The sequence below is a fragment of the Cyrtonyx montezumae genome, unplaced genomic scaffold, assembly GCF_038088225.1.
Source record: "Cyrtonyx montezumae isolate F1298 unplaced genomic scaffold, pur_monq_1.0 scaffold_17, whole genome shotgun sequence".
Taxonomy (NCBI): Eukaryota; Metazoa; Chordata; class Aves; order Galliformes; family Odontophoridae; genus Cyrtonyx; species Cyrtonyx montezumae.
Window position 1 is genome coordinate 2,756,174 of NW_027071903.1, and position 23,311 is coordinate 2,779,484.

Sequence of the window (23,311 nt, forward strand, 5' to 3'; positions counted from 1 at the left end):
TGTGCGGATAAAAGGTCTAGTGAAGTGCCTGAAGGGCGTTTTCTGCTGTTTACAGCTGAAAATATATTTAAAAAAAAAATTCATTACAAAACTTTCTGTCAGAGATGCGGATGCTGGTGATTTTGTGAGTAGGTATGTGAGGAAGTGTTTCAAATTGAGGGGTACAGCAAATATTACACGAGGTCTGGTGGAACTGCAGACTTTTTGATACAGATTCAGAAAAATGTAAAAATGTTTGACTGCTGTTAGATCATGGGTGAGAAGACGGAGCTGAGCAGGCTCTGGTGGCCACCTGTTCTCCTGCCTATGTTTCTGAACACCATTGATGGCTAAGAGCAGGAGGAACTCGTGATCTGCAACAACAGTAGGTCATAAAAGAATTGCCATTCATATTCTGCTCACATTCCTGGGATATTTGGCTTGAAACCACAGTGGCCCATGCATGTTTTTCCTTTGTGTGCGTGGGGGGGGGAGAAAATGGCAAAATGAACATGTGATCAAAACTGCTGATGTTATTAGGAAGGCAGCTGAGGCAGGCTGTGAGTCTCAGCAATGTGCTGGGATCTTGGAAAGTGCCATGGAGTTTAGGGTCTGCTTCTCCAGCCACATGCAACCACAACACAGAAAGGATGACATTTTCTGTGTGCCCATGACTGTGCTCCTGGTAGACATGCAATGCCACTCTACGTTATCAGTTGAAACAGAAAAATAGGGTTAGTTTCCTTTTAATGTCCTACATTTGACTACAGGACTCCCTGATGAAACTGTAGGGCCTTCTGGAGTGGGAGCAGCGTCCATTCCTTATTGGTGAGATTTAGCACTGTCCAGATAGCACGAAAGATTCACGAGGTAGTAAAATGTGAGCAATATAAAGCTAATCCCAGTGTCAGGAGCATTTGGCAAGGGAGATATAGGTCCGATTACAATGTGAATTCTAAATCTTTCCCCTTTTAAATCAAATTCTATTCCAATAAGAGGCACATTATTTTCTGCCCAGTAGCAGAAAAAATATCAAACCCAGCAGCCCATGCTGGGTGATTTCTGTCATCAATAGGCTGTCATGGGAAAGCAAGGGAACTGCTTCTCTTGCTGCTTTTTGGCAAGCTTGGAAGGCACTACTGTAAGTCCCCATCTGGAGCTGGTAGTTGGGGATATGAAACCTGAGCTGAGGAGGTCCAGCCCAACCAACTACAAGGAAAATGCATAAGGGAATGCAGCCTTCAGTGTTTCTGAACCACCCAACCCGTAGCACTGTGTGTGAGCTTAGAGGCTTGACTCCAGCTTATGATTCCAGGGAGTAAAAGCTAGACAAGACAATGCCTGAGGTCAACGGTTTTCTTAGCTTGAAGGTGACAGGGAGAGTCCATGTGGCTGATGGTGCAGGGACATGCAAGGAGCGCCTGTGATATCCCCCAGTTCCTGCTGCAGTCGTGTGCTTTCCCTCATGAGAAGTTCGATGGTTTTAGCAGCTGCAAATACCATGGGTTAGGAAACAAAATGAAAGGTGGTGGTGAGGAACCTCTGCCACTGAAATACTTGTTTCATTCTCTCACCCATTGTCCACGAAGCCTCCCCTCTTTAGCATTTAACTGATCATAAACGCAGAGCAAATACTGTTCAGGATGCTGAAATAACACTTGCAGCTCATTAGAATGAATGGTAGGTTCTATCCAGGTTTTTCTAGCTACACTGGAGAAACGATTTCTTGATTTTCTCTTTATACAAAGACACTGATGTTAAGCATTTTAAAATCCTTTGGATAAGGTTTAATTTTACTGTCTGGTTAGTTATGTTAGGCATATCTTTGATGGTCTGGCTTGGCAGTGCAGGAAATGCAACAAGAAAAGATGATTTTGAATCTGAAGTAATTTTAGAATGCATCTGAAAAAAGATGTGTGGCTGCCAAAACAGACCAACCCTCCGTCAGAGTAGTTGACATTTGCCATACAGGTATATCTGGCACCTATAATGAAATTAAGTTGATCCTACCTTGTACTTTTCTAAAGCATGTGTTTTTGCGGGTTAGTCAATCATATTTAAGTATGAACCATGGTCAGGGCCCATTGGATGGATCTCATCTGATGAGACATCCGCATGGACTTTTATTGGGCTATCTATGGGCACAGGCTGTCATCAGTGTCCCTACATGTGGCCACAGTGTGCTTCTAATATCCTACCTCTAGTCCTACCTTCTGCACAGCCAGTACACAGCCTAGCACCAAGAAGTTCCTCTAACCTTCTCCTTTTTTGTTGTTCTTAATACACTCCATGACATGCTCCTTGCTAAGCCCATCTCCCTCCCCGCTGCCAGGTTCATTTACTCCCACCTGGCCAGGCAGCGATGCTAACCCAGCCCTTGGGCTGTATGATGGGGTGGAAAACCCTTCCTATTTGACTTCTGCACATGCACACGTTTAGTCTTGCCCTCTGGAAACCCAGGCTTTCTGTTCCCTTCTCCTCTGGAATACGTTTTTTCTATATTTTCCAAATAATCTTGAGGTTCCCATAGAATTGGCACTTGTTGTGACTATGTTTAGCCCTCCAAGTTCCAGCCTGTTCATAACTCAATGCTGGTGTCTGCACTCTATCACTGTTAGGCGTTTGTGGTGATTAGAAGGCAAGAACAGGAGATTAGAGAAAGCCAAGAGCTCTCTGAGGCATACTGGGGGGAAAAAAAAAGAAGGGGAAAACACTTTCATGGCCACTGGAGTGCAAGAGGTCTCAGCATGTGGTCAGAAGATATAAGCAAGTAAAAAGTTTGACAAAGGCCATTGCTTGGTCTGCTTGCGTGATTGTTTCACAGTAGAAAGAGCAATAATATTGATTCCCAAACCGTTGTCTGTCCTTTTACCTACAGGTATGAATTTTGATATCCAAAAAGCGCATTGCTTTTTTTTGACAGAAGCATTAAGGAACAGCTATGGAAAGCACCACAGCCTAAATGACCACAGTTTTCTTTCTTCTCACTCTTTAAAAATTGTTGCTGTTGCTAGGGCATGCATTTAGAGCTCTTTGTTGCCTTAATGGAGACTGAAACATGTGTAAAGTTTGGTGTTTGCTTTTTTTATTCATCAGCTGAATAAAAAAGCCAAGCAGACAAAGCATTTGTAGTGCAAGAGTGGAGTGCAAATCCCTCCCTGTAAGCTGAACAAAAAAGCTCATTAAGAGGAGGTGGGATTTCCTGGTCACAGCTTTTAACTAAAGGGCAAAGGTCTCCTGTTAAGTACCATACAGAACCGAGTAAAATTATGGGGGGGGGGAAGTCAAATATTTGCTCTTAATTCTCAGGTTAGTTTATCTAGAATGGCAACCAGGGAAGTGTTGGGAATGATTAAATGGCTGCATTGAGGCTACAAATTGCTGCTACTTGCTTTTGTAGCTGGACTTGTTGCAGTTGAGTGATGTCGCCCATCAGCGCATTGTGTGCACAGTAAAACAGTCGAGCAGTGACAGATAGACTGAAACTCAGAGCTACTCCATCACCGCTGAAGGATCCTGCTCGCTGGGAATTGAGAATGAGCACAAGCCATGCACGCTACTCAGAAACAGCTGCTTTCACTCCAGCCCTGCTCCTCTGCTGGCCGGGGCAGCAGCAACCAGTAAATATACTTTATCTGTGATCTCGCTGGAGAGGAGAGACAAGCAAAACACAAGCAAAATAAATAATTTGGCAGAATGCTCTACCTATAGGTCTAGATGCTAAAAGTGTAATGTTCCAGCCAACAGCACCGTGCAGTGAGGTGCTATCTAGCAGTGCAGGACGTGCCGGCAAATTCAGAGTGTCTTGATGAATGGCAGAAGTGCCAGTTCCAACTTGAGTGACTTCTTGCTCTCTTTGGGTACATCCTGGAGCATGTTCTGGGGCAGAAAGTAGGTGATATTTGTTAACTACTAAGTTTCAAAATCTGGTCCTCAAAGGACAGGGCTTACTGGCATCATTGTGCAGAATGAAGCAGTGGGAAGGAGAGGAGGAAGACCCCGGCACCTGCTCATCTCTCAGCTGTGTTCTGCCCCTTTCCTTCCGTGGTTTCACACCTCTCTTCACTGAGGGATTGTTTGCTAGTTCATTTGTTTTCATTGCTTTGTTGGTCGGAAAAAAAAAAGACAGACAAATGTACATACAAAAGTTGAGAAGAGTCAATTCTTGGAACAGGTTGATCTGAGGCTGGGAAAAAAAAAGTTTATAGAGCTTGTTCCTACTAGTTGTAGATTCAGCAAATTTTTTGTGTGGGTTCATGATGAAATGGCTGGGTCTCACTATACATTGTAAGCTCTAATTGAAGGCATTAATTAACATTAAAGCCAAATTCTTCCAGTCTTGTGTGCTAAACAGAAAACAGGGAGAAGCAGGTAGGCAGTGCGGATATCATTTGGCATTCTTTCTGAAGCACAGATTAGCATTTAGAGTCTAATTCTTTGCAAAAACTCATTAATGGGCAATTAATTATGCTTCACAGTTTTCACTTACACCTAAATACGTGCAGAACAGTAGGAGCCGTGTTAAACATTGGCACAAAATAAAAATAAAATGCAACCATACCAAAGATGTTGGTTGTGCCAAATGGAGCTTGAATATAGATCTCTATATTGATGTCTACTCTCCATTTATTAGGGTAATGAAATCTAGTGTGTGGAATCACAGAATGTTTTGGGTTGGAAAGGACCTTAAAGATTATCCCATTCAAGCCCCTGCTGTGGGCAGGAACACCTCCACCAGGTCATGCTGCCCAAAGCCCCATCTAACCAGGCCTTGAACAGCCACAGCAATGCAGGGATCTATGAGCAGCTTGTTCCAGTGCCTCAACATCCTCAGAGTAAATAATTTCTTCCTAACATCTAACCTAATCTACCCTCTTTTAGGTTAAAGCCATTACCCCTTGTACTGTCATTCCACTCCCTGTCAGAGTCCCCTCCTCAGGTTTTCTGTAAGCCCTTTAGGTACTGGAAGGACACAATAAGGTCTCCACCAAGACTTATCTTCTCAGGGCTGAACAAGCCCAGCTCCCTCAGCCTCGCTTCCTAGGAAAGCATCTTCATGGCCTCCTCTAGAGGAAAAATTTCTTCTCTGAAAGGGTGGTTAGGTGATGGAACAGGCTACCCAGAGAGGTTGTGTGATCGTCCCTGGAGGTGTTCAAGAGACCTTTTGATATTGTACTGAAAGACATAGTTTAGTGGGGAAATAATAGTGGAAGGTGGACAATTAGACTGAATGATCTTGGAGATCTTTTCCAACCTTGGTGGTTCTATGATTCTAGATTTGCTACAGTGGGTCCAAGTACTTCTTATGTTGGGAAGGCCTAGCACAAAGGCACCTCAACACCAATCTATGAACCCTCCCTTGGAATTCTTATTCTGAGGATGAATTTTGGTGCTTCCATTTTTGCCCATGCTCTGATTTTTATCATAAGCAAATGTGTTTGATGTCAGGCTGCTATGTGCACTAGCATCCCTACAGTCTGAGCATAACCACTTTTAATGGGAACAGCCTAGTCTGGTAAGTCTGGACAGTGGCTATGAACAAATAAGCTACTGTGAAGTTAGAAATGGTCCCATTCCAGAATTAAGTTTTTTTTTTGTTTTGTTTTGTTTTCTATTTTTAAATAAAATGGCAGGGCTTTTGAGTAGATCTCAGTCTTTTTTTCTTTTTTCCTTTTATTCTTTTTGGCTTCAGATAGAAAAAAAAAAAAAGGTAGAAACCTGAAAGTCAGAGAGAAACTCAGGAGGTGAAAGAACCCATGTGAACTGAAACCAAAAACAGCTCACACAATGTGCTGAGAAACAAAACTGCTTTTTCTTAGCCATATACATTACCATTTAAAAATATATAATTATTTATATTTCAGCTTATATTTGAGCTTCAGGAAGCCCAGATGCTAACAGTTTATTGGGAGCATGGAAATCAGATTACAAAAGGGAAAGGAAAAGGTGGAGAAGAATGCCAAGGAGACAGAGGTTGCAATGCACCAGGGAAAGTGGAACAAATCATGTTTTGTGCTGCTGTACGCTGGAGGTGGCTGAGAATGGCTGCATGACCCAGGAGCACACAGGATGTCTGTTAGGGCTGGAAAACGAACACAGGTATCCTAAGTCACCCTGCAGAAAGTAGCTTCTTGAGCCCAAGTACCAAAGAGGAAAGTTGTGGATGTTAGAGCATTAGGCCATATAGAAGTAAATATCTGCATGACTAGTTCACCAGTGCAGTAATACAGTTTTGGAGTCAACTAGTAGAAGATGGACTTTTGAGGGGAAAGGCTTCGAAGGAGATTTTTTTAGGCAGCTAAATGAGTTTTGTTGGAAGCATAGCTCCATAGTCCTGACAGTGGAAAGAAGTAGATGTGTACTGACAGCACACTGGAGGCTAGAGGTAGCAGTTAGATGGCAAGAACTGTATGTCCTTCAGAACCTCATCTTTATTTCTTTCTGAAATAGGAAGGTACCAGTGCCTTACCCTTATTTATCATGATCATTTTATGGGCACCAGAACAAACATCCAACAATCCCTGTCTTTGTGTCAAATGTAGTTGCTAATGCTAAAGCAGTGAATCTGTGAGGAAAGACAAAAACCTGAGGAGCTACAAAGGGACCTGCCCACTCCTCTTCAGGGCAATATTCACCTAAGAAAGTCAGTGCATTCCTTTTTATGGTGGGCCAGCACAGTGCCTTTGCACGGTAGACTGTTCACCAGCCCATGTTGAATAGTTCCAGCATCAATCTGTAAAGCACAGGGGTCACTCAGGAGTCAGGTTATACAGTCATACTCCATCCCTGGGGCCATTTAAGGATAGGCTGGATGGGGCCTTTGGCAACCTGATTCAGTGGTTGGCAACCCTGCCCATGGCAGGGGTGCTGGGACTGGATCGTCTTTGAGGTCCCTTCCAACCCAATCCATTCTGCGATTCTGTTTTCACAAGAAATCTGCTTGTTTGCATACAGAATAATCTCTGCCATCACCCAAGTCACTTCTGCCCCATTTCTCCTCATAGCAGTTTAGCTTTGGAAATAAAAGTATAATACAGCACCTTAGCGAAACTGCAGTCACATAGGGTTTTAGCACTCAATTAACCACTATCACAGGCTTCACAGTGTACAAGGGAAGAAATAAATACCTTGAACTTTGGTGCCTCGAAGGGACAGGGGGAGAGAAATGGTTATTCTTTCTTTCATTCTCATTTCTTAAAAATCTTCTCCAGTAAGCTCAAATTGTGCAGCTGATGAAGTGGTTTTCTGTGCTACGAGTATTAGAGGTGCTGGCTAATTTAGCTATCATGATAAATGCCTTCTAGGAGCCTATTTTCCTGAAAGAGTAAAGAAAAAAGGAAACCTTTTTCTGAAAATTGGTAAAAATAACTGTATTTTTCTTTGTATGAAAAATATTTCGAGGGAAAATAACCTCAGATAATATGAGACAGCGTGGGCTAATGTGTTACTTAAAGAAAGGACATCAACTTCAACTTCTAAGATATGGGCAGGGAAAGAGAGTGGCAATACTGTGTTCCTGTGACTCTTATCAGGTTACTGACACTTGGCTGCAGTAGTTAATGGAGACGTTGTAGAACAGAATCATAGAATCACCTGAGTTGGAAGGGACCCATAAGGATCAGAAGACAGTATTGTCTTATGGAAGAAATAATCCTGAAATACACCAAGCTGCTTGAGGAGCCCCATGCTGCCTATGGACCAGATGGGCTGTACAGATAGTCAGAGATAGCCAAAGATCAGTTAGGGAAGTACATTCATCATCGAAACCATTTGTCAACTCTTATGAGGATGAAGACAATGTACACTGAGTATAAGCAAGTGGGATGCTTCCCAGAGCAAGAGGAGAGCACACCATGATTCCTCATGCAAGTTTAATGCCACCTGCCATCTATATCAGAAAACAAGCATGGATTGGCCTCTGTCCCTCTAGGGTGCAGTGTCACTGCTTCTGGGGATGCTCAGTCCCCCCTCACAGCTGCTCAGAGACCCCAGGCTCCCTTTGTCAGCAGTAGGAGGCAGCTGAGCACGATGCTTGCATCCCCTCCCTTCCCAGCTCCCTGCTTCACCAGACCAAAACTATATATAGATCTGTAGGAAAATTATTATAAATCGCCACTCTGCAAATGGATGTGTATAAAAAGAAAAGTTAACTCTTCAGCTGAGCTGCTGAATCACAAGTTTTTGCCTCGGGCACATTTTTACAGCCCCTGCAAAAACAGAGGCATTCGTGGAAAGTCTGACACAGCGTTAACTCCCGCTGCACTGGGAGGGGTTGCCGAGCTTAAAATGGTCACTGAGTATTTTCTTCATCCTCTGTGCAAAGCCTCGTATCTGAAAAACTGCACGTGATGTTCACATCGCAGGCTACTCAACTCCTTTTTCCTTGACAAATTGCTGCTCAAGCTAACGGCACTCCAGCGGCGGGCCCCATGCTTTTAGCAGCACTGCTGCCCACAAGCCCTTTTTGTGGTTCCCTTGTCTAGCTCAATTTAAACCCAACGTGACTCTGGCTAAGAAAGGCGTTTTGCAATTGCCTACCACAAAGCGATAAGGGTCTGCTGCAGCAGATGACTTGTGTGCTTCCCTAAATGAGCCCTTCACATTTAGGAAGGTCGGCCATGTCATTTCTCTAATTTTCTAACCACAAAAATGTATATTTAGAAAGGAGCAAGAAAACTTCCTTTACCCTCAGCAATATTGCATAATGACCGAGGAGGATTACTGCAAAGGTTTTTCTTTGAGCGCAATTCTGAGAGATTGGGAACTGGAAAGCCTGAATAATAACTTATTTCAAATATGCAAAGCCAGGGCTTTCTGTGCGTTCCAGATCCCTCTGTGTTTCAGGATCATGTTCAGTACATTAGGTGTGATCCCTACGGCTGGAGCCCACACCTTAGACATCTTGAATGTTTCTCCTGGAGAGCCAAAGCCCCTCTGGGATGCTCCTGCTTGGGGCCATGATGTTCACCAGCACAGCCCCCTTTACTCCTTTACCTCCAGGCTTGTTTGACTGCTCCATCCCTCACTTTCTTCCCTGTCTCCTTCCCTTGCTAGATTCTATAGAGATTTAGGTATTGCTGTTATTACAGTTGCAATACTGGGCTCAGGAGTCTGAAGCATTTAGGCACAAACACCAATTATAACAGCCAATGATCCTATGTGTCCTATTGCTTCAGCCTTACCTCTGTGCTGGGTTTCTGGATCCCGTGTGTTGAGGAGGATATGCTGAAGTAGGATCCCTGCATGCAGATGTCAGAGAGGTGAAGTGAGGCATGTTTTTTCTGGGGTTCTTTGGCATCCAGCTTTTTTCATAGACCCATGACTGTGAGGTGCAGTGCGGGCTACACCTGTGTCTCTTTTGTGTTCTCCAACATCTAACAACATCAACATCTAACAAAAGGAAGTGGACTTTTACCATATAATTCACTGTGGCTGAGAATCATAGAATCATAAAGATTGGAAAAGACCACTAACCAACTGCCAGCCCATCACCACCATGACCACTAAGCCCTGTCCCACAAACTCTTACAGGGGGCAGTAGCAATGAACACCCCTACAAGCATATGCAGTTGTACTGAGTGCATGAGGGCTGGGAGTTTAAAAGAAATAGATGGTGATTTGGCTTGTTTTAGAAGGGGACCATCTTTTTGTTATGAAAATGAAAATGGTTTGGAAGTCACCTATTTTGCCTGGCCCAGCTTGGGCTCTGAAGCAATCGTCAGGGTGAACGCACATTGTTTTCATTAAGCATTTAAGAAAGGATTTTACTGCTGTCTTGCACAAAAATCACTAAAAAAAAAAAGTTACTTTGAAGATATAACTAACTTTGTGGCTGCGGGAGTGGGATACATGAGAACCAAATTGTGGATTGGGATGGGATAAAACTTAAAACTTGTCGTTGTTGCCTCTCGCTCATCCTTGTGTTGGAAGTTTGCATTTCAGTGGGGATACTGCATCTTGTTTTCAAACAAGATTTTGGAAGAATGCTGTGAAATGTTTCTATTTGGAAGACTAGCTTTCTCACGCTAGCTCAGCAGCACTTTGTCCTTATGCACAGCCTGATGGATCAAAAGTTCAATTTGTGCATAGTCTATTACTTGCACACTCAATAAAATAGGATGCACGAATGGCTTAGCATTTTTTTCTTTTTTTTTTCTTTCTTTTTTTTTTCCCCTAAATGCAATTTTTCCCCTCAAAGATTACTGAAAATTACTTTTGCAAGTCAGTATGAAGGCTTATCAGTCCAATGGAGTTCAGGTTCCCATATTAACTGCCTCACATTACTGTGAACAAAAAGTGCTGTAGAAACCAATGAACTACGAATGTAAAGTGCATACTGCTGATGTATGTCCCTGTAGTAACCCTTTCCATCATGAGTACCTGATAGACTTTTCTTCTGCAAACAATTCCTTTTTTTTTTTTTTTTTTTTTTTAAGTTGTGTTATAGAACCTAAACTTTCCTGCTTTGGGGCCATATCAGTCACAGTGATTGTGACTGATTAACACAGAGAGCAAACACTCCCCACTAAGGAAGCATGCAGGAAGACTGCTTTCACAGCATGCTCAAGGCATATTAAAAAAATTATGTTTCAGCACAAAAGAAAAGAATTTAGCCTGTGCGTGTCAGGCTGCTTTAAATATTTTATTTTGCCCAACTTCTGAATCAGGAAATCCCAGAAGAATGAATCCCTTGGGGCCCAGCCCTTCTAGGATGTGGCACTTTTCAATCCCATTGATTTTAGTGGACCTTGAAGGCACTTAATACTTCATAGGCTCAGTCTTGTGCTGTAGGAAGGTTACCCTGTATATGTTCAACTGTTACAGCTGCCAGGAGATCTAATAGCCTTTGATTTAGCTGACAAAGAGAAGAGCTAGGCAAGCTCAAAATAAAAACAAGGAAAAGTTCTTTAATAAGGAGGTTAATTTTCCATGAGTTATGTTACCAAAGGATGAGCTCTCATCCTGTGGGGACTGCACAAGATCTCCACCCTTGTTTCAAAAATAAAAAATAAAATAAAAAAAAGAAAAAAAAGAAATGCTACAGTTCTTAAGTCATCGTGGGTTTCATATAGGAAGTGCCAGGGAGTCTGCTGTCTGTGGTGCTGGGATGAATATCGGAGAATTACAGTCACAGAATTATGGGGTTGGAAGAGACCTCTAGAGATCATCGAGTCCAACCTCCCTGCTAAAGCTGTTTCCCTACAGCAGGTCACACAGGTAGGCAGCTAGGTGGGTCTTAATTATCTCCAGAGAAGGAGACTTCACAATCTCTCTGAGCACCATGTTTGTGATACAGAGATGGGGTGGATACTGGGAGCTTCCTTTGCTTTGAAGATGTCAGCACCCATTTATATATGACACAGTATGTGGAGGGAATAAAAAGGCAAAAGCATATTAAAAGAACATCAAAATAGCAAACAGAAGGGTTTGAATGACACTTTGCTCTCTTGCAAGACTGTACTTTGGCTTTTCCTACGTCCATCAGTCTGCACTTGCATCACTGCCTGTCACAGGGCTGCTGCTCCATGCAGACCTGCACAGTCACTCAGGATTCTGTCTTCCCTCTTGCCCCACAACATCACAGTCCTTACACCCAAGGGCTCACTGGGTTTCCTCCTCAGCTTTTCCGTGCTGCCCTCTCCACACAGGCCCTGCAGGGCCCATGGACGTGTTTCATGCTCCTGCGAGAGGAGGAAGCACCAGGCCTGCTGCACAGATGAGGAAGTGAGGCACAGAGCAGCAAAGGTCAAAAGTTTCCATCGACTTTCGGTGCCCAGCTTGAGGAGCCCAAGCATGATTTTTCAGAGCTCGGCGCTGAGTGCTGTGGGTGACAAAGTACAGCACATCCCTCTGCTGCCCTTCCTGGTGGCCTCCTGTCTCCCTGTCCTCAGGACAGGAGGTTGGCTGCTGCCACCCACCCCAGGGCAGTGAGGGAATTGCCTCATGAGGATGAGGATGCAGGAAAAGAGCTGCTAAGTGCTCTATCACCAGTAGAAGAGCCCTGCTCTGCTGACCTGGCACAGTGCACTCTGCAGGGCACGGTCACCAGGGAGGTGGCTGCCTTAACACCAGTTTCAGGTCCTCCAGCAGCTTCAATATGCAGATTCTTCATTTCTTTGGTGTGATCTGAGGAAAAGAAAATCATGTTCCCAAGGAGGTAAACACGTATTTGAGCAAAACCCCTCTTTGTTATAACCCAGTCCCTTTGGGTGCCCTGCCTTTATTTTTGTTCATCATGGTACTTAGGCTGGAGAAGAGCCTCTCGCTCTGGCACATTAATTATCACTTCAAACCTTTCAAGCTATGAATTTGTTATTATAGCTCCATGTTTAACATGCAATATTGTAAATACACTTGAAGATTAGCTTGCTGAATGGTGGGAGTAAAAAAATGAATTGTCTGCTCTTAAAAAGCTTCTCAGTGTGCGTTTCCCTAATGTACTGGCAGCATGGCACGTGGTTTTGGAGGAGTTACTCTAGTTCATTTCACTTCCTAACGTGTATGGGAGTTTATTAACCATTCACAGAACAAATATATATATATATATATATATGTATATGTATTTTCCCATGCTTGTGCTGGTTACGACCATTTGTGTGTTTGAAGAAGAAAGTCTGCCAGGTTATAATGAGTGTATCACACTTATTTTTCCCAAGGGTAAATGATTACATAGAGACCAGGGAAGGAAGAGATTGAGTCCTCTGTTTAAGCACATTATGTGTGCCTTACTACTGACCTAGAAGTTGATGGTCTCATCCCACTGCTTGTAGCTTGCAGCAATGGGTTTAGTATCTGCACATGTGGCATAATGACAGATTACTGATGTGTCGTCATGAAGGACGCACTCACCAACAGACAAAAGGTAGGACAAAGATTAGACAGAAATACCCATAGATGGGTTTAGTGGGCATGGCAGTTTTGGGCTGACAGTCGGACTAGGTGATTTTAGTGGTCTTTTCCAACCTTAATGATTCTTCTATGTTTCTGTGCTGTGGTGGAAACACTGGAAATAAGGTTTGGTTCTGCAGAAAGCTCTCCTGTTGTGTGGCCCCAGTGCAGAGAGCCCAGAGCTGCCTGATCTTCTGCCAGAGCTCCAGAATGAAGGGGAGAGAAACTGAGAGCAAATAAAAAGCAAAATGAAAACTCCAAACTCATTTGTTGTATTGCTTGTGTATATGTTTTGCTCAAGAAATAATAGAAAAAAGGGAGAAAGAAAGAAAGGAAAAGTTAGAGCATTGGCACAGGAAGTCACAGAAGCCAGAGGTATAAACCAATTCAAAAAAGCCTGATGGAAGTCATGTGAGGTAATAAATGCAGTGTTTGGGGTACAGTCTCCTACAGGAGGTGTTCCAGAAGGATGTTTCCCACAAGACAAGGAGGGGTTTGGAGGACAAGCCCTTCCCTCCAGCACTGCTCCTTGTCCCTCCTCCCTCAGTGCTCCTCTGGGCATTTGCAGCTGGGCTGGGTGAACCATCAGTCTGATCCAATCTGGCACTTCCCAGGCACTTCATTTGCCTGCAACAGAAACACACTTAAATCTGTTTGGTGGTATTTGCAGGCTGGACAAAAATACAAATCAGTTGTGTGGAGCGAGAGATTGTGTATGCAAAGTAAAGCAGTGTGCAGAAGCAAAAAAAAATATCAAAGATGTGCTGCTGGCTGACAATGGCTTGCCCTGAAATAAAAAGTAGGTCTGTCTGTGGGCACAAGGAACAGCCTGACAGCCTCCCCTCCATCCTGCTGAGCTTTGTAGGTGAGCATGTACTGGTCTCGCTCAGGCAATTTGCATGAACGGATGTGTGACAAACGGGGACAGTCCCTCCCTTGAAGTAACAGGCCACAGAAGGGAAGTTTAGCAAAAATAGGAGCCATTAGTAGTCATTCTGTCTCGCTCTCTGAAGTTCACTGAGGTTTAATTACAGCACTGATATGTTTTCGACTGACCTTATTTCCATACCTGATAATCAGTAAACTCATTACCATTTTTTAAGCTTGGTTTTGAATCCTGCTAATTAGCACTCTTTGGGTCAGCATCCAAGTTAAATACAAAGACGGGAGGAAAATTCCTAGATGTGTGTATTTCAGGTGCTCCCTGCAATGGGGACTGGTCACCCAGTGCCATCACCAGTCCTGGAGCAAAGGCTGTGCTGGTGGGTGGGTGGTGGCATTGGACTTTGGGCATTGAAACGTCTCAAAGATGGCTCTCTGCAGCTGAACCCTTTGTGAGCTCTACTGAGGAGGTCTGGAGAAGTGTGTGGCAAAGTCAGGTTGGATATTAGAAAATATTATCAGGAAGAGTGGTCAGGCTTTGGAACAAGCTGCCCAGGGAACTGATGGAGTCACTGTCCCTGAAGGTATTCAAGAAACATGTGGCACTGAGGGACGTGGTTAATGCGCGTGGTGGGGATGATCTTAAAGGTCTTTTCCAGCCTTTATGGTTCTGTGATTTCACAGCTCCTGGTTGCCTCTGTGGTTAGAACGGAAGAAATGAGAGAGGCCCACCACAGTTTGCAGCACTGCTGTTCCCAGAAAGCAGATGTGGTTTTCTCCATGTTCACCATGGTGCTGGAACAGGCCAAGGCAATGGGAAATGATGGTTGGGCTGCTCACGATGCCCCTGTTGTGGTCATATGTATCTCCATGTGCAATGCCTGCTGACACCACACTCTCCATTCCCGTCCAGAGCAGGCTGCTGCCGTTGCCACCATTGGGAATTGCCAGCAGTTTAAATGCTGAGGAGGAAACAAATAATTATAATACTTAGCACCTGGCTAACACTTTGCACATCGACAGCACAGCACAGCCATCAGCTAATGAAGTGAACGAGATGTTCAATTACGCAATGAATGTTAACGCTCAGTTAAAACCTACAGAACGGAGCACCAAATGGTAGAGCTGCAGTTTCAGCCCGTGGCTGGTAGGCATTTCCTTCCTCATCGGGGATGGTGCTTAGCAATACTTAAACTATTTCTCTTCCTCCCGTTTTTCCTGATGCCTGTGTGTAATGGCCTGTTTTTAAACAAGCCGGTCCCTTTCTGGGAGCTTCTCAGTCTTATGCTGTAAGATGCCCATTATGGTCTACGTGGAGTGTGCCAGGCAGCCTGTTCAGCTTCCTGGGAGCAGAAGGCTCTGCTGCAAGGCTTTGCCAGAGCCATGAACCAAAAGGAAAAAAAAAGTACAGTAACTGATGCTAAAGCCATCCCCTTCATGGAGGCTTTGTGAGGTGTGCGGTGCTCCAGCACGTCTGTGCACTTTCTCCACATAGCACTGTTAATGAAAGTCATGCTCCTGTCTCTGTAAGCATTTCATCCTCTGCTTTGTATCCCTTTGCCTGACTGGCTGGTAGAGCTTTGGAAGATTTGGAAAAGAGGCTGGAACGAAATCTCCTGGGGGTTCATCCTGACCCCTCGGACGGACTGCAATGTGGCTTTGGGAAGAGCACTCCCTTGGCCTTTCTGTGGGGGCTCAGCCCATGCCACACACACCCAGACCTATGCTGCTGTGACTGACCAAACAGTGCAGGGAGATGGGCAGTGTCTCACCCACTGCTGTGAGCGCTCACCCCAGGTTGTAAATACACCAGCAAATCGTTCATTAATGAGTTGAATTACATTAATATAATAATGGAAGGGATTTTTTTTTCTCTTTTGGTTGAGGGAATAAATAGGAACACTTACAAGAACAAAGCAATGGAAGCAGCAGAGGAGATGGTGTTTTTAATGAAATGTGTATATTTGCTTGCAAAAATGTGCTACGGATGCATATGCCAGGTAATAAACAAAGGGCTGAAAATCCATCTGATCAGCAAGTCTATGACGAGCTACTAATTAGGTGTCTCTCATTTAGGAAAATCCACTATGCTGATGGCGTTTTATTGTTGGGGGGGTGGGGGAGGACACGACAACAGGGCAGTGCTGTGCTGGAGCAGTAATGGGACAAATTGAGTTGCAAGCAAATCCATCCTCCACCTTCCCAGAGGTGAAGGCAGACCCACCAGCACAGTGCCTGCTCCAGCAAAGCCCTGTTGCTGGCAAATGTAAAGAGAAGCAGTGCAGAGTGGGCTTCAGCTGCGGACTAAAACCATTCTTAAAAACAAATAAATAAAAAGTGGTCTTCATAAAAGAGACTTTCTTGGCCATGATCATTATAGTAAATGGAAGCAAAGAGATTAATAATGAAGTAACCCAAGCAAATCAAACAACGCAGACTGTCTCACATCCATTTCAGGCTGAAGTTCGTTTTGGCTCATGCATCTGAGCCTGAGTGAGTTTCTCTGATTGATGGCTGATAGCTCACATCCAGTTGTTGTGTTTTTTTTCCCTTCTTCGTTTTACACTCAAAGGGTTTTTGAAGGCACGGTTTCAGAAATACCTATTGTCTAAGCCCAAAAATACATAGGTAGTTTCTAAATTGATTTTTGTAGACAGCTGCTATTTCCATTTCATTTCACTCGAGAAGAAATTATCTGTTCAGTTATTTTGCTGGCTGTGACAAACAACAGTCAAAAAACCGTATGAAAAATAAAATAAAACAAAGAGTTGATGACAATGTTATGCCTAGGTAGACAGACAGATAGAAATAAAGGCGCCCGCTTTCCCTCACACACAACATTCAGTGTCAGACATCAAAGTTCCACTCCATGCTGAGCGCAGTGGCAGAAAAGCATCTTCCCAAGGCCATAAATAACCTGGTCAGGCCGTAATGCACTCAGTCAAGCCCATGCTGAAGCACTTTGCTTCGCGGGGTCAGAAAGAGTGAATCAATTACATTAAAAAATGCCCACTGATGGGCATCTCCCACCTGCTGTAGGGCTGCTCCCAGCTCGGTAAGGCATTTCTGGGCTGAATTCCTGCTGTAAGGCTCCTTAGTGTGGCGGGGGCTGTGTCACATTGCTAATGGTGCAGTAGGGTTTCTGGAGCCTTGCGTAGGAGTTGTTTTATTTATTATTTAATTCTAAATAAGCACAATAAATAAATCATTTCGCTGGCGTGCTATGCTGGTAGGTGCAATGGAGAAAGCAAAGATGGATGGGTAACGTCACATTTTAGCCTAGTAGCTGTACAGTTTCATGTTATATTTACGCCGTTTGATGTTTAGCTGCATCAGTATCAGAATATTAAGAGCATTTTTTTTAATCAATAATTAAACCTGGATTTCATTATTATTCAGAGCGTATAAATTTACAGGACAGTCGTATTAAACACGTTACAAATATCACACCGTATGTAACTGCGCTCACACTAATTGCACATTCTGGCACATTATGGGGTAATGATGCTTGAAGTTACCAAACAGTTCAAAGATCAAAGGCCACGCAGTCAAAGATTTTAAAATAAAGCTCCTGATTTGTGAATTGATGATAATGTGCTAAATTTGACCTCTTCCCCTCATATAAGTAACCATATATAATTATATAATAATTACCCTGCAGTCCCACAGCAATTACAGAGTCATTCTACGGGTGTGTGAGCCCTGATAAGGACTGTGATACCTGGCATCTCTCCTGCCCGCATCTCTAGCTTGCCATCACTTGCACATGTGAAAATACATGGATATAAAGAAGTTATTTACAATAAGGGTGATGAGGCACTGGCACAGGTTGCCCAGAGAGGTGGTGGGAGCCCTGTATCTGGAGACACTCAAGGTCAGGCTGGACTAAGCTCTGAGCACGTGATGGAGCTGTTGGTGTTCCTGTTCATTGCAGGGGAGCTGGAGCAGATGGCCTTTGAGAGTCCCTTCCAACTGAAACAATTCTATGATTCTATAAATAACCCGAGTTCCCAAGTTTGTTTTGCTGAGAATTTCACCAAAGCTGGAGTTTTCTCTCTGGTTGCTGCCTCTGCCTAATTGGGAGCCTACGGACATTAGGAGCTCAGCAGAACATTGTTCACTCATCTTCAGTGTTGGAAGCTGAGAGGGTCTGGTGGGCACCCAGGGTGCCCTGCAGAAAGCTGAAATGGGAAGGCTGCTTTTGTGTTGCTGTCCCCATTCAGAAAACAGAGCGAGCAAGAAAGAGCCAGGCAGCCTGACCAGGAGCCAAAAGGAGGTGATGATGTGGTTATCCAGAGAGATTCCTTCTATTACTTGAAAAATCAGTGAGCAGATTTAGAGAGACAGGTTGATGTGCTCGGGAAGATCAATGAAGATGAGAGCTTCATTGATGGCATATGCTTGGGTTTAGACATAGGTGGCAGCTCCAGCAGCAGTGACAGCAGAAAGAAAAAGCCCATCCTGGTCTGCAAGCTCCTCAAGGCACCCACTCAGCCCATTGCATGCTGACCCACAGGGGGACCATCCTCGAGTTTCATAAGCTGGAAATGTTGTTGGCAAAGAAAGGAGGAAGGGGCTTGGAAAGAAAGTGTTTGAGGGACAATAGAGATAGCTGTGAACACTGGAGCACCGACCTCCAGATGCACACAGGGTCAGTGGAGAGCGTATATCAAATATGTTAGCAGGTACTGGGAGCCAAGAGCTAATTTTAAGGAGGATTGGAAGATATTCTCATTGCTTCAGCAAACATTTTAAAGCAACTGAAGCAGTTTCCAGCGTTATGGAACTTTTCGTTTGTTTCATACAGGGTCCCTTGCAGATGCTTTCAGATGCCCAAAATTCAGAGAGCTGAAGTCATGGACTGTTTGCTTTCTGCAGTCAACAAAAGCTGAAAACTTAATTTTCCTAATGGCTGTAGGACTTTCTGTCTGAATTTGTATTTTAATAAGCCGTGTAAAACGCGCAGTGATATATGTGAGGAACATAATTTAAGGCAGTGGTTAGCAAGCAAACTTTGTGATGGCCACGGATGTGACTCCAGACAGTTAACTGTGGTTGTAGATTTACCAAAGAATGGGTTCTTTTAGGAGTTATTTGCAGAATCCATTTTTTATTGCACTTTACTCTCAAATCCACATACATGAACTGATGCTACAAAGTAAACTGGAACAGATCCAGTGCTTTGCTCTGCTCAAGTGCTGCATAGCATTTTTTTATTCCAATACAACTGTGTTAATAATCTTCCAGTTCTTCTTAGCTCGAATACGAAAGACTCTTTGGAAAACTTCAAAAAATGGGAATGTTTTAGGTTTGTTAACTATGAGAAAGGAATATATAAATGTACAAAACAACTAATTAGCCAAGCGGGATCCTGATAAAAATGAGTGAGAGTGAGGAAAAGATTGTGGACAAAGCATGAAGAGTTGAATTTCATTATTACGTGGTTTTTTTTTACTCATTTAAAGAAAAGAAATGCCGGAGTGGCTTCAGAGGACTTAATGATGGGGGCAGAGAAGGAAGTCCAAAGGGCTGCAGGGACAGGGTAGGAAAGGGTCAAACCCAGAATGATGTTCCAGTGATTCAGCAGTTCTCTGTTTCCAGAGGATTCAAAATACTGACACTGGGGGTTGAAGGGGGAGTTTTAAAGACAATCGTAAAGTGTGAAAGTTTATATGAATACGTGCTATATGTATATATATGCTATGTGCTATATATATATATATACATACACATACGTGTGTAATACACAGAGAGAGAGACCCTCGTACATGTGCCTGTGGGTGAGTCTCTACACAAAATATGTCATTTGGGAGTGGTGGCATCCATGTGAACAATTGCTCTGCATCTGGGGAAAGTGTTTGAGTACTGTAAATCACCAAAGAGTTCAAAAACCAGGGGACTAATATAAAAAATTAGGAAATTAAGACTAATCAGGTTATTCAAGTGGAACTATTGTATTTCATTCAAAGTGCAGTAAACATATGGATTAATCAGCCAATAAGACCACTGAGGCAAAAACCATGGCTGGTGCCCTGGAAAAAAGAAAAATTGCTCCTTATTTTTTTAATTTCCACTTGTTCATGGAACAGAAACAAATATTTGGATGACTGACAGTGGAAGTAGATCTGCCAGTGAAAGTTGTTTGAAGCCATTCGTCACAGACACAGTTTTCAATCTGTTGTTTTAATTTATTTTAAAACAAATGGAGGTGTTTATTGTCTGGGTGTGTTGAAGCCTGCCCGATTCAAGTGGTCCATATGCAATTTACAGCGTGAAATAATCCATGTAGGTATTTTAACTTATCCTAAATCTGAAGTTGTGCTTATCTCTGCCTGGTTCATCTCACTGAAGATTTGGGGTGAGCATGTTTTGTACCCTCAATGGGCACCACAGTGCCTGAAGTAATGAAACTCGCCCTGGTGGGCTGACTGATGAGATCAACTCTCCTGGCCCTCCATGGGTGTATGGCACTGCCCTGAGCCCACAGTGGTGAAGGCAGAACACAGGTCCTGTATTTACATAGTGAAATCTCACTTGTCTTACAGCATCCTTGGGAATACCTCAGCAGGGGGAGTTGCGTGTCTGAGGATGCAGTCTCAGCCTTATCTAAACACTCGCAGAATTGCTCAAATAGTTCATTAGTACCTTATGATGTGTGTGCTTGCATTCCTCGTCAGTGCTAATTGCAAAGCAGTATCTCTGTCTTATGGCCCCCCAAAATGAGGGACTGCAGGAGAACATCCCACCCCATTTAGCAAAGAGCCTGGCTCAGGCTGACCTCACTGAAACAGATTGCCTTCCAAAGCTCAGAGAAGTCCTCCTGAATGTGAGATGTTAATTGTGGCAGGAATTAAGGATTAAGCAGTCATGGCTTCAGGTTACTATTGGGAACGGAAAGCAGGATTACAAAGGAAACTGGGCCATGCCCTCACAATGCTATTACCCCAGTTCTTGAGTCTAAAAAACCTTTGAAACTCATCCTTGGTGACCAATAAAAACGAGTCTAAATTGTGCTTACTGGGGCCTGAGGAAAGGAGCCACAACAGTGCAGCCATGGCTTGGACATCTTTCAGCACGGAAGATAGCATCAAGGACAAAGAGGTGAAACCTAGCCTTGATTTATGTCCTCTGCAACCTTTATCAGTGCCAGAGCCACAGTGCCACAGCCACAGCTCCTGTCTGGGGACAGAGCCCATGTTGGGGCCACATGGTTGTGTCCCATGTCCCTGCAAAGTGATATGAAGTGAATGCATTGCAGGTGCCAATGTATTGCAGAAATAAATGCATTGAAGAAGTGGTTGCATTCCAGAAATAAATGCATTGTGGATGTGAATGCATTGCATAAACATTTCCCCTTGGGCAGAGCACAAGTCCCAGAAAGTCTGGCCTCTAAGCCGGGGTAGGGCTGTGTTTGGCTCCCATGGGCGCATCAGCTCCATACCCTTATGGCACCCACCACAGGGCTCAGCCTTTGGGTGAAGCCTCTCATTTGTGGTGGTTCATCCCATGTTAAAAAACACCGTATCTGACCCCAGAACACAAAGCCATAGATATGAGTGGGAAGAAAAAGAAATTCCGTAGTTGAAATTTATGATGTGGTAGCACATATTTAATAACCAATTAAACCCAAGATTTATCGGGAGTTAAATTACATTTGTATTATAAATAGAACTATAATATACTGTTACAGAACAAAAGCAAAACATCTTAGCATTTAATATTGTAAGAGACAAAGCGATCTAATGGACCCTAAATGTTAATGGGTGTAAAGATTTACACTTTAATTGCATTTTAGGTCATCTTATTTCACAGTGTTCTTTCTATCTGTGTACATAGAAATCAACAATGTGCTGCAACATTGAGTGGCAAGACCGACTTTAGGAAACCTGCTATTATAGGCAAGATCACTTTCTTACTTATACATCCTTGCAAACGTTTTAATTGCAATGGGCAGTGGACTTTCACTGACCTTGGCTGTGTGCATGTGAGACCTTCATAGCAAATCAAGCCAGTGGGAAGTGTGGGATGGGAAAGCCAAGAGGGAAGGAGTGGTAACAAGATGATTTCTGTTTGCAAAGCCAGCAAACAAACAGTATTCGATTTGGGGATTTGCTTTATGGCAGGGAAGAAAAAAAAAAAAACCAACAACGCAGCAACAACTAGCAAATGATGAAACATAAAATTAAAACTAATGATATTATCAGATAATAATGTCATGCTTATTAAAGTATTACCATCTGTAATCCAACTTGGGGATGATGTCTGAGGCTGGCATTTGAGGTGATGCTTTCGTAGCATGCAGAAATGCTACAAACTTCCCAGAACCTCATCACCCGCTCAGAAAATGTCTCTTTGAGTCTGTGTAACTGCTGCAGGATTCATCAGCTGGGTTACAGTTATAGATGAATCTAACTCATATTACATTTGAAAAAATAAATGTGCACTAAAAGTAATTAAAGCATGTTGGTTCATGAATAATACACCATTTTACTACTATTTGCAGAGTATAATGAGACAAACTACTAAATTGACAATGAATGCTCTATTATGTGATTGCCAACTGTTTTATAAGATATTGAACAGATTCATTTATTCTATCATCATGTGCATTATCAAGCTATTGCTTTTTAATAAATTAATTTATCCTGCGTCTCCAGAGCCCGGCTTTGAGATCTGGCTGAAGGCATAAATGAAATTAATTTTGTGGTCGGAGCGTAACCGCGCGCTCAGTGCCTCCCAAATAACGCCCGCAGCGGCAGGAGGAGGATGTTGGGCTGGGGCACGCTCCGCTAATTGCAGTGGCCAAGGGTGCTCCCAACAGCAGCTGTTGGGAACGCTGTCTCCCCAAAAGCTCTCTTCTGCTTGGTTTCCCTTTCCCTGCCCTTCGCCCCTTCCCTCCACCACTTAAATTGTTCAGTGGCCTCAAGCTGGTGGCAGAGATTCATCCCCACTGGGCGATGGTGTCAGTGGGGAAACAATATGGTGGTGGGGCCACGGTGCAGGGCTCTCCATCAGCTCCCAGAGCACCACGTGGTGTCCGTGCAGCCCCAGTGCTGCCGGTAAACAGCTCCTAATTACGGCTGTTGACAGGGCTCACCGTGTTGCAACCAACCTCTCTGCGGCGTTATTATTTCTGAAGGGAGCGTTTCTCCATATTTTTAACAATAAGTCTGACAGGTGTCATATTAAAAACAGTGCTTAATTCTAATGCAACTATTCCCACCCGCCCTTCCCTTCTCATTTTTGCGCCTCTGTAATGCATGAATTTCTCCTGCTCATAAAGATTAAAGGAGCAGCTTTGCTGGAAGGAAAATACTCCTGGTGTGTTTGTAGTGCGGGTGAATAGAGATGGGCTCAGCCCTGGCTCCAGCCAGGGAGAGAGAGAAAGAGAGGGGAGCAACGGAGCCTTTCCTGGGAGGGAGGAGAGCAAACCAGGAGCCATTGAGGCGACCTTTTGGGCTCCGTTTGAGCCGTGCTGGGCTGTGGGCTGCCGTGCTCGGCTGGCGGCCACCCACCAGAGACCCGGCCGGGCCAGCAGCTCGCTTAGAAGTTTACACTGGAT